Raw genomic sequence first — 11,704 nt, forward strand, 5'->3', positions numbered from 1 at the left:
TCCTTCTGTGAAATGCCTGCAGATGTTTGTCTAATCACAAGAGAAATATTAAACTTTTAATGTGTTCACTGAGGTCTGCGCATGCCAAAGTCACCGTACCTCTCGAGCTGTGTGACAAATTTACACGACGACAGTGTTTATGTCCGTGTGTCATTAGATACACAGTCCATGTACCATGCTACCCCTCGCAAGGCCTCCCTTTCCCTTGCTCTCTACAGTGCAGTGTTACTGTCCTGCTAATGTGAGAGTGGAAAAGAGTGAGACTGGTGAGGTTGAAACCTGATCCACCCACAGCTAACCTGGCTAACACACACAAAAGCCCTGAGTACATGCTTGACTCTGTGCCTTTAAACATGCTGGTTGCCTTGACTTCACACACTCAGAGTTTCCTCTGTTTGAGCGCACAGCTGATCTGTACGTACACATGCAAATATCAGCCCCTGGACTGCCTGCCAAGAGTTTAACAGCTTTTGGATTCCAGCGAATACTCGACCTGTTACAAGGAGAAAGCAGTCCAGACAGCAGGCCAGTTCACCCGTATCACTCTGGGAAATAAATCAACAGGCTGGTAGAAAAGTCAACACACTTCAAACTGGCACTGCACTGATTAATGGAAGAAGAAGAAAAATCGGAGGAATGGCAGTGCTGTAGAAGCTCAAAACTAGCTCATGTTAACACGTTAAGTCTTGCTTTTATAATATGCTCCATTGTGTGTGCATCCATGTGTCATAGAGACCCACCTATGGAAGCAGCTCTCCTGCCCTCTTCACCACTTCCTCATCCTGTTCCAAAAGTCAGTCAGCAACTTACAGCGACTCACTGCCCTCCACCTCCCCTCTACACCTCCCCTGTTTCGCTCATGTCTTTTTCCCCTCAGCCTCACCCTTTCCTCCCTGCTCACACTGATCCTCCCTCATCGGTGTTGCCTATTGCACACCAACTCTTAGTTTTCTTGTATCTCTCCTGTTTGAGCCCCTCCTCCTATCTGCTACTCATTTGGCTTTTAGCTTTGTTATTAAATGTGCTGGATAATACAAAACCTCCATCCTCTTCTTCTCTACACCATGTATTTTCCCTCTGAAATCCCTTGCTGATTTTTTCCTGCGACAGCTTTGTGCTGTAAACAGAGATGTTTGCCAGGAGTTAGGACACTGTGGCAACCAGGGCTCCAACAACAGAGCTTCAAAGGCATGATACCAGGGAAAGCATCAAAGGAAAGAGACATGAAATGAACAAGATGGAATACTTAACATATCATCCAACAGCAGCTACACCTGCAAAGCACTAAAATATAATGATGAGAAGATCATCTGTACAAGCTTAATCTTTTGTTGGAGCTGAAACATTTAATAGATGGTGGATTGTCAGTTACTTGGACACCTGTTTAATCTAATCCAAAGGCTTTACTGTCAGGACTCGTGCACAACCATGAGCTGAGCATCGACCCATTTTCGAAGGGCATAACACGGGATAAAAGAAATTTGTTCTTTTTATTGCAACTGTAGATCTTACTTCTGCGGTCCCAGCACAGTCCTCATTCCCAGCCTCTGAGCTTAAACACTTTTCTCCAGTTTGGTATGCACACTTCTCATTTTGTGATCAGTGTGGGTTTAAAACAGGAAGAAAAAGTAGGTTTTTGGTTCTGTGTAACCTTCGTGGAAACAATCAATTACAGTATTTGGTCTGAGGACTTCCTGAAATGAGCCTCATTTCAGAACAATGCTCAGCACCTCTGCAGTATGTCTGTTCTGTTTAATGTTCAGTTACTATTTGCTCATCTTCCACTGTGGGTGGGAATTACAAAAGCTAAGATACAGAGTGAATGAGAGACGGACAGAGTTGTTGGTGGTAACTAACTGGTTTCCCAGCCAGAAGCACAAAGGCTCTTCAAAAGATTAACTGTCCTTCATGAAACCAATGTACTGATTTTCTCAAGTCAAAGAAGAATTTAACACCATAAACAACTTGGCAAACATCACAACACCACACAAAAGGAGTCTTGAACCACTACCGTGGGAAACCAAACTCTTCTCTACAATCAAAATGAATCACTTCATTCATGGGTAGGACACCTCTTTAGACCTTTAGCCAACTTTGGTAAACTACAAACCCTACGATGTGGTGAGTGAAGCATCGTATCAGTGGTGCAGAGAGTGTGTCAAAGCATCTGGATACACTGACCATTTATCAGATGGACGTATTCACCCTCTGTCATGGTTTTTAGCCAGTAATGGCCTTATAAATGTTAACTTTTTTTTTTTTACCTCCACCTGGAAATGTCTGGCCCTGATGGCTTAACAGCTGTTGGAAATTACCTCAAACCTATCAAACACAATGGGCTGACTGAAAAAATTACTGTTGAGTCAAATAGGGATGTAAGGAATGACATATTGTGGGAACCTCAGGTATTTTAATATGTTGTCATGCAAACTGATGGTGTAAATCCTTTGGAGGTGGATTAAATGAGCCTCTCAGATGGCTTCAACCGGCCACAGCCTTTTAAGAATAATTATATTGGGCCGCTTCTCAACTCAGCATTTTATGTTTCCCCCCCACTAGTTTCAAGTCTGATGGGAAATGGGCATGCAAAAGTTACATTCGAGAGAAAATGCGATGACAGTTGTGGAATAGGTTTGCTTATGTTGCTGATCAAACAGCACAAGCACAGTTTGGATGAATCAGATTTGTTTTTCAGTGACAATTAAGGGTCATTTAAAAACGTCAGTTTCCATTGTTGCTTGCTTAGTGGTAATAAATCACCCCTGGATGACTTGCACATTTGCCATGCCATTCCTTAGCTCTACTGCTCCCCCTGCATCATGGACAAACAAAATTTATTTTAGCTATTGGAAAGCAGAGTGACTCACTGTGATGCTGTTTTCAATTACAGGCACTAAAGAGGTTTTCTCTTTTATTGCTTCCAGCGGCATCAGATTGCTTTGCTTTTTTGTAAATATAGCCAGAAGTCTCATCTCTGCAGCAAAGCATTTCAGAGAAAAACAGCAAGACGCAAGGAAAAGAAGAAGACCGAAGTGTGGAGAGAAAAAAAAAAAAAAAAAAGGCAGACGTGTGCAGATAGGCATGAGATACAGAGGAGAAGCAAAAAGGAAGATGGCTGTCGTTGAGTAGGGGGGAGGTAAACAAGATAAGGTCAGTGAGAGGAGGACAAAGAAAGGCATGCAGAGGGGGAGAAGGAGGGGAGGAAAAAAAAGTGTGGATTGCAGAGATTGTGATTTATTCCAGTTTTGGGCCTGGGGCATTCCTCACTAACTACACACAGGCCTCCAAACTGAGATGCAAATACATTCGAATCCAGCTAAACATCTCCCTGTTCACTGGATGGTCTTTTCAAAAGGCACTAAAACTACAAAGGAGTATGAAGAAAAATGTGACTCTGTCGCCTATGTTTAGATGCAGTGTGGCCAGAACCACTGAGCCATGGCTTAGCTGTCCAGGGTGTTGATCTCAACAGGGTGGTGAGCAGGTCAGAGATCATGTTCCCAGTTTAGGTTGGAAAGAGCTGCACTGAGGTTAGTCCCCTCATGACAAACCTGTGGTTTGACCCTTTGAATAAACTCTGTAGAATTTAGAGGAATCCAGAGAGAGAAAAGGCTGGAAACTTGGAGTGTTTGTTATCTGCAACACTGACTCACTCAGGGCATCTCTAAAACTGATTGTACAAAATCTTTCCCTTCATCGCTTCACTTTTACAACTGTGTTATACAACATGCAGGCAGTTCCACAGTTTTTCTACTATTTTAATGAGCCATAACGTACACAAATGCTTTCTCTACTAAAGCATTGCACCGAATGATTAAATGCCAGGCTTTAAACAAACACTAAGCTATGGATGATAAAATCCAAACAATTGCTCAAAACCTACAGTCACAAAAACTCCTGTTTTTCAAAGGAAATTAGATTTGTTTTATCCAACGTTACATGAAACGGATCAAGAATGTAGTAAATGACACTTGCTGTCTAATGGGTCCATTCATCACAAAATGATTTATGATTTTTAATAAAACAAACTCTCAGCCAGCATCGCCCCTGTGTTACACTGTATTACCCAATGTGGGTTTATAATGATAAAATGGCTAACTGATCCCATTAGCACAGCAGAAAACTGCTTTGTTAAACTAGCCATGATTTGGCTGCTGAAACATCTGAGGCGGCTTATTCTAATAATCTATTAGCATTTTGACCACATGTTGTGGATTCCTGGAAACAGCTTCCAAATCCCATCCTTGGAAACATCTCCACACCTCCTGCTTGCTTGTGTTTATACACCACTTTGCATTTAATTTAATTATTCATCCCCACTCTCCTCCTCAGTTGTGCTCCATCTCCCTCCCTTCACTCCCAACTGTAGGCAGTTTATACAGTAAGTTTCATCCAGATTGACTGCATCCAGGAAAATTTAGGGAACAGCCACGCATATATTAATTTAATCCATTGTATCAACACCAACACAAAGCTGGTGAATTCCTACAGATAACCTTAATTATATTTGATTGAAAAGGTAAATTGAAAGAGTTTGTGTCCAAGCTCCACGTAACAGCAGGCTTAATTTGTTTCATAGCAATGACAGCTCAATTTAGTATCCACCACTAGGCATTAATCCCATCAAGCGATAAAATGCACAAGTTCAGGTTAATCTAAGTGCTTGTTTGGAGCTGTATGTCAAAGACACATTGGTTTACTAATCCACTAAATGGGTTTTGAGATCTTTGTTCTTTTTAACAATCTATTTATGGGCTGGTTAAAAACATCTGCTGCGTTTGTCTTCCATTTACATTCCCATACAGGATGAAGGCGGTTTGCAGTCGTGTCTCATCTTAACGCCGCTAGATTTGTTTTGATGGTAACCCAGATGCCTCTTGAGGAGCGTGTGGGCTGCTTCAAATTTTATTTTATTCAATGTGATAAAAACGACTGATTCTCAAGCTGCCTTTTTTATGGTTGATTTCCCACAAGAGATGGTGCAAACACAGCTGAGAAACTTGTGTAGAAGCGATAAAAATGTATTCAATTACATTGAACTGGGGTTCCGGTAGCCCTCCGGCATTGAATCAATTCGATACCCCCAGACCACATGGGTTTACAACACACACAAACCCAGTTTCCCACCCTCTGACAGTGAAGCCTTTTAATAAAAAGGGGAAATTGGTTTGGTGGCAGTGCAAACACTGACTTTAATAACACAACAGCCTGAGTGTTTTTGCAGCAAAGCCGAATTCCCAGACTCATCGTTCAGCTCTCAGGAGAAATGTGCCTGAGAGATTATGTCACCTGCCACTATTTGCCTGGAAATGATATACCCATCTTACTGTGTTCTGCACGTGGCATTTATGTGCATGTTTTTAGAAGTATTTTAATATAATGCAGATGCTTAAAACCAATGATAATCAGTCTCTTAACAACATACAACTTTGTATTTGCAGCATGCAGCATCAGCAGCTAGGGTTACTTTGCAGACAGCAGAGAAATGTAAATTACTGTAATGACAGCAGAAGCCCACAGGTTTGTCTAGACTTCCAGAGGAATGTGTTCGGCCTCTAAGCTGTGGTGGTGCACAAGAGAGCTGTTGTCTTTCTAGGCTCTTCAGCTAATTCTTACACCAAGTAGCTCCAAAAGAAAAAAGAAAGGAAAAAAGGAAAAAAAAAAAATCAAATCACTGAGCGCATCAGGTAAGGTTTCACCTATACATTATTAAATGCATGCATGCCTCAATTTACCGTGCGGACACCCAAGTGCAAGCAAGAAGACTTATTGACTCAATTCAAGGCTCAGGCTGATTTAGTTTCAACTAAACATCTACAGTTAAGGAAATACATTCCACTGCAGCAGATCATGCCTTACAAAAAATATTCCACCCTAAAGCAACTGCTAAACTTTACCCTCTGAGTTTACACGAAAGCAAAATGAATCAGGAAGTTGTCAGTTTTGTGAGCGTCTTTGTGGCTAGGCTAAATAATACATTAGTTATCCATTACCTATTGGGTACTTGCTGACAGTAATAGAGCATGTGGACTGAACCAATGTAATCTCAGTGAATGGGTCAAAGTGTATCAGTGAAATGGTTAGCTGACAGTGAGTGTGGGTCTAGAGGGGCAGGGGGTTGAGGAATCTGACCTCTGTTCGTGCACACGCCTCACCTTAGAAACAACAGTTAGAAGAAGTGTTATTTAAACAAAACAAAAAAAAGTACAGCGAACTCAGTTGAAAAAGTTCTGCTTTTTTTAACATTGCACAGACATAATTATAAATACCAAATTATCTACAAACTAACCAATGTTACTTTAATGCTCAGTTGACTTAAGGTGGACTTAGAGGGCAGCTGTCCTTCACTATTGAGACAGAAGGCTCAAGGTGTTCAAATCCTTAGAAAACACAAACTCACTATTCCATCAAAAATGCTGTCAGCAGCACTCCTCTGACACAGTCTACAGCCTGTGTGCGAGCTGAAGCCTGTCACCTGGGTCCTCTCCAAGTCTCAGCAGCAGTATTTATGGACTGTGTTTGACCCACATACAAAGCTTAAGGGTGTAGTGGACAATAAGTGACGTCACAGTGTCAGTTTAACTTGAAATGTGACTCCTTACTCAAAGCAGTTCATATTTACATGTTATTTCAGTTAATTTCAAGTGAACCACCATCATCTCCTCACCTTTGAAGATTTTAAAGTCGTATATTTATCGTGTGTGGCAGGCAGCATGACACTTCTAGGTCACTGTAGGTGTAGACAGCCAAACACTTGTTACATTAGACCTTAAAAGCGTTCCCTATAAAGGGAACATGAGCTTATTGTGTTATGTAAGTTTAGAATTGTTTTCTTTTAACATCTTCATTGCTAATCTATCAACATCAACACTTGCAGACGACTGAATCATCTCAAAATTTATATGCAACAAGTTACAACAAAAATACGACAGTTTCCCTTTTTCCACTCTTCTCTTGTGGTGAACATCTAACGCACATACATGTACTAGAAAACGCAAACCAGTTATTCAGAGAATCTGCTCCCGGGGAATCCAACAGAGATGAAATGTTATCGATTTTACAGAGCTCCGGTTACATTCATGAAATGTTTTGCATTTCAAACTCATGATGCTAAATTCCACAATAGATACACAATCTTACTGATCTAACTTCTTGACTCCCGATGTGCACAGACAGACAAAGACACGCAAGATGCAGAAGGTAACGATGACCTTTTCAGCTTCCCATTAAACAGTGGTGAAAGGCCACAGTCTGTTCTGCACAGGGGCCACAACAGAGCTCCTTTCAGCAGCTCTGCGTGTGTGTGTGCGCGCATATGTGTGTGTTTCTGAGGCAAACCAGAGGCGGGTGACTTTCTGAAAAGGTGAGGGGCGGTTGGTGTTTCCACCGGTTTGATATTAGCTGCCGAGAGAAATTCCTTGTATTCTCCAGGTCAACTTTGAATAACAAAGCCTGGATGATAAATTCTGAGGCCCAGCGTTGTTGTCAGCTGCTGCCACATGACCCCATAGCCAAGAACTCGCACTATCACTTTGTCAGTGCTTAAACAAGAGCAGAAAAAGTAGTGAAAGAGAAACCTGATCTGTACAGAGCTCATAAAGAAACTAATCTGAGGCTAGCCTGTTCTACTTTCCTAAAAGGATTCCTTCACTGTACTTTCCAAAAGCACATCAAAGCCTACTAACCACGTGTGTGGTGCTTACTGTCCACTCTGCATACGTATTTAGCCTGGTAATATGTCATTGTCAGCAACAGCAGTCCAGTGTGTGGACAACGTCAGGAGGAAGGAAACAAAAATAAAACTGGGAGTTTAAACAGAAAAAAATGGGGTTGAACATGATGGAACATCCCCCTGGATACATAAACAGACGTGTGTGTGAGTCTGTGTGTGTGTATTACACAGAGAGATCGATTACAAAGCGTGCCACACAGCAGACATGCACAACATTTAGGAGATGAAAGACAGAATGCAAAATCTGAACAATGGTAATTATCCGTGAAAGCATGCTCACACAAAAATGAGAGAAATATCCCAACCTGAGATCCTGAGCACCGTCTGTGAAATACACAGCCATGCTTCTTTACAACAAACAAATTAATAGCCACGTGCATATTTAAGCTTGGTTAAAACACATCAGTAACATTACATGTTTGAACAGCTGGACTCAAAAACAAACAGTTTTCTTCTTTCTGCTAAGAACACAAACACACAAATCGAGAACAAAGGAGAAAACTTCCTTCCTGCACTTCCAACTGATTTTTAACACACACACACACACACACACACACACACACACACACACATGCACGCACACACACTTACGCTCCCTGCCAGTATGCAAAGCACTCACCGTGTGTGAAGTGTTTGTGTGTATGAGCTGTCCCCTGTCGAAGTGCAGCGCTCCAGTGAGAGGCCAAACTCTGCTGTGGCTCTGGAAGCTCCCTGCCTGCCCCTCCCACCCATGCCTGTCATGTGACTCTGCACGTAAGGCAACACCATACGCCCACTTCCTTCAAATAACCCCGACCCTCCCTCTGACAAATAAAAGGGAAAAAACACCCCCACAACTTCCAATGCAATAAAAAGTAAATGTTAGCAGAGAACGGACAAAGACAGAGCGTCAGTGGCTGCGATAAAGAAACAACAGAAGAGCTGTGTGTGCGTGCGCCTGCAGCTCTGCAGGCTTTAGGCCAGCTTCTCCTCAAGTCCCACATTAAAAAACAAAAAACTAAATTACTTTGTCTGGACTCCTTATCTCCTCATCTTTACGTCAAACTACTAACACTCAGTCCCTTTAACAAATCAGTACCCTCCATAAATCAAGACTCACTGATTTCTTTTCCCCCTCTTTGCAAATTTTATATCATATTGGCTTTTACAGTAAATCATTTAAAAGAAAAAACAAAAGAGTAAAAACGTTTTAGATAAAGCCAAAGAAATCAAGCAGACAGAGCAGGGGATATAATGACATTTATCCTTTTTTATAAAAATTCACAGGAAATTGTTGTTTTTTTAACGCAGCTTTTGTAAGTACTGAATAATCCCACAGCAACTAAACTGAAATGTTTGGCAACAGTCAAGAGCCTGGATAAGATATCCTCAGACATTTCAACAGTAAAAAACATTACAGGGATGATGTACAAACACTTTAATGCTGTTACAGTAACAATAAAAGCCACATGTATACATAGTATGACAAAGTATATAAAGAAATAAAATAATATAACATGAATCCATGTATTAGACAGGTATATTTATTTATAGCATATATTAGATTGTATACTGTAAACAGATGTATAAGATGAGTTAGATGGGGGTAGGAATGGCTGACCAGGATATGGTCAACATCTTGTTCTTGTTTTCCTCTTGAATATGATGGCTTTTAATGATTGTGTTTATTTGTCTTTTATTCCCTAATACGTATTGACACTTGTTACTTATATGTTCAAAATAAAGATTTGATTATGACAGTGCAAACACCAACAACTATTACTATTTTCCAGTGAAAATATAAACAAGACACGAAAAGACGAAATCTAAAGAATGGCAAAATGAGATGTTAAAAACACCTGATCCCTTATCTTCCAGTACCTGAGAACAAACCAATCACTTTGGCTGATTACTACTCTTTGGAAGTGTGTATATTCATGCCAGATTAAAGAGGAAGGGAACAGCTGTTTTCAGGCTCACAGGAAGTGTAATTACACACTAGTGCAGCAACTTGAGTTTAACCTTGCAGCCACACACACACACACACACACACACACACACACACACACAGGGCAACACCTGCATTCCTTGAAACGAACAGTCAGGTTCCTGAAAAAAACCAGGCGTAATATGTTGGAGAGACGTGTCATTACTCAAACTCAGAGGCCAAAATAAACCAGGGCTTTTAAACAATGTCCATCTAACGAAACTGAAACATCAATATGGACCTTCTGAGTCCTGCACAATACCAACACATGATTCATTAAATCCGACAGACAAACATAGCTGGACTTGTAACTGTGATAAAAACCAGGTTTTTACCAAATATGGACGTAAAATAAACCCTTGTTGTCGTTAGTTTTACAGGGTGGAGAACCCTGCAATTTCCCCCCAAACTCGGGGCCCCGTCTCTCTTACAGCTTTTCGCTCTTTGACCTTTTTCGTTCTTTTCAACTCACTCTTTCTGAAGCTCACCTTTATCTCCCCAATAAAAACCTGATGTTTAAAGTGGAGACACTGGAAATGTAGATATTTCTGACAGCACTTAATAATGGGTTTAGGAGCTGGTTTATTACTCAGCTGCACTTTATTTCACCAACACGACACAATCATCTTTGAAATCTTCTTCTGTGGATTATGCAGATTATACAATAGGAAGACATAACAGAGCTTTTCACTCCTAATATGCATTGCAGCAGTGCCAGTGATGAAGCAAGCCATAGATAGTTTAAATAAAAAGGGGCAAAGGTCATGACTTAGGACAAATTAAAATCTACATTTAGGAAGACTAAAGCATCATCCTGAAGTCACGTACACAGCTGTGTGCATAAAACTGTGCCACTCTGAACTCGAAACAAACTCCTCTTCTCAACATCACTGCCACTCAGGAGCTGCTCTCCAAAGGTTTCACCATTAACTTGTCTTTTTTAAGCCTAAAATAGACTTTTTATGAGATACAAATTCCCTCTTTCAGATTTTCTTCTTAAAAACGCTGACTCCTGAGTGAACCGTGCATGCAGCGTGGGCCAACCATCATTTGTTTGATCTGACATAACTTGGCAGACTTCTTTATTACAGAGCTGCTGTGCTGCTGGGGACACGGCCTTCTTAAATGAAAGAAGAAAAAAAATCTTAATTTTGAGGAGAAGGAGACAGAAAGCCGATGTCAGGGGCTGAAGTTTGTGGGCCACGCTGAGCCAAGATGGTGTCATGTACTGGCAGGCAGAGCATGAAGCTGCCTGGCTGACCCCTGACAGTATTCCTTGCAGTTGGACTTTCATAACACAGAGATAGAAGAACCATAGATTGACTGGGCGCATTACATTAAAGGCATCACAGGTTGTCTTTTTCCTCCATAGGAAAATAGTGTAGTGTACGACTAATACAGAGGGCTGCAACACATCTTAAATCAGTATTCAGTAGACTGCAGTGCATGGGGTGTGTGTACAGTTCTGCTATGAACCATCTTAGGCTGATAAATGACACTACCAAAAATAAATAAATAAAGGTTCGTTAGCTGACATGCATGCTGAGGTTTCTAAAAAACAAAATAGCAAGTACAGAAAAATTAAATCAACAGCAAGGATCTTATTCATTTCTGCAACACTCATGCTGCTCATGTGAAAGATGTGGGTGGTGGCCACGGAGAAACTAAATGTTTCCTGTGTGTGTGTGTGTGTGTGTGTGTGTGTTTCTACCTCACCCAGAAGGAATACTTAAGCCTCCGTACAGGATAAAAGGAGAAACTTGAGCATGTCTTTATGTGTAAACATTTGTGAGTTTACTTAACCTAAAAATCTATTGTGCACCGTCACACTGTGACGCTTGGATTTCCATTTGGAGATGAAGAGTAAACACTCGCAATGTAAATAACATTTAGGGGCCAAATTTAGGGCAAATCTACCGGAAATTAATGTAGGTCAGTGTCCTCTGAAGTAATAGAAACAGTGTGTGTGTGTGTGTGTGTGTGTGTGTGTGTGTGTGTGTGTGTGT

General features: G+C 41.1%; 1 protein-coding gene across 8 annotated transcripts in view; it reads right to left on the reverse strand.

Annotated features, from left to right (window-relative positions):
• septin9a (septin 9a) overlaps positions 1-11,704 on the reverse strand; it is a 79,392-nt gene that overhangs the window by 10,449 nt on the left and 57,239 nt on the right. The window contains exon 1 of one of the 8 annotated variants that reach the window (XM_013911257.1): positions 8,352-8,448. The exons of the other annotated variants lie outside the window; for them this stretch is intronic. The gene's annotated coding sequence lies outside the window, so the exon portion shown is untranslated. Of the gene's footprint in view, positions 1-8,351; positions 8,449-11,704 lie in introns of those variants that run through there. 8 annotated transcript variants of the gene reach the window in all.

The sequence above is a fragment of the Pundamilia nyererei genome, unplaced genomic scaffold, assembly GCF_000239375.1.
Source record: "Pundamilia nyererei isolate P.nyererei 1_Seehausen unplaced genomic scaffold, PunNye1.0 scaffold00059, whole genome shotgun sequence".
Classification (NCBI taxonomy): Eukaryota; Metazoa; Chordata; class Actinopteri; order Cichliformes; family Cichlidae; genus Pundamilia; species Pundamilia nyererei.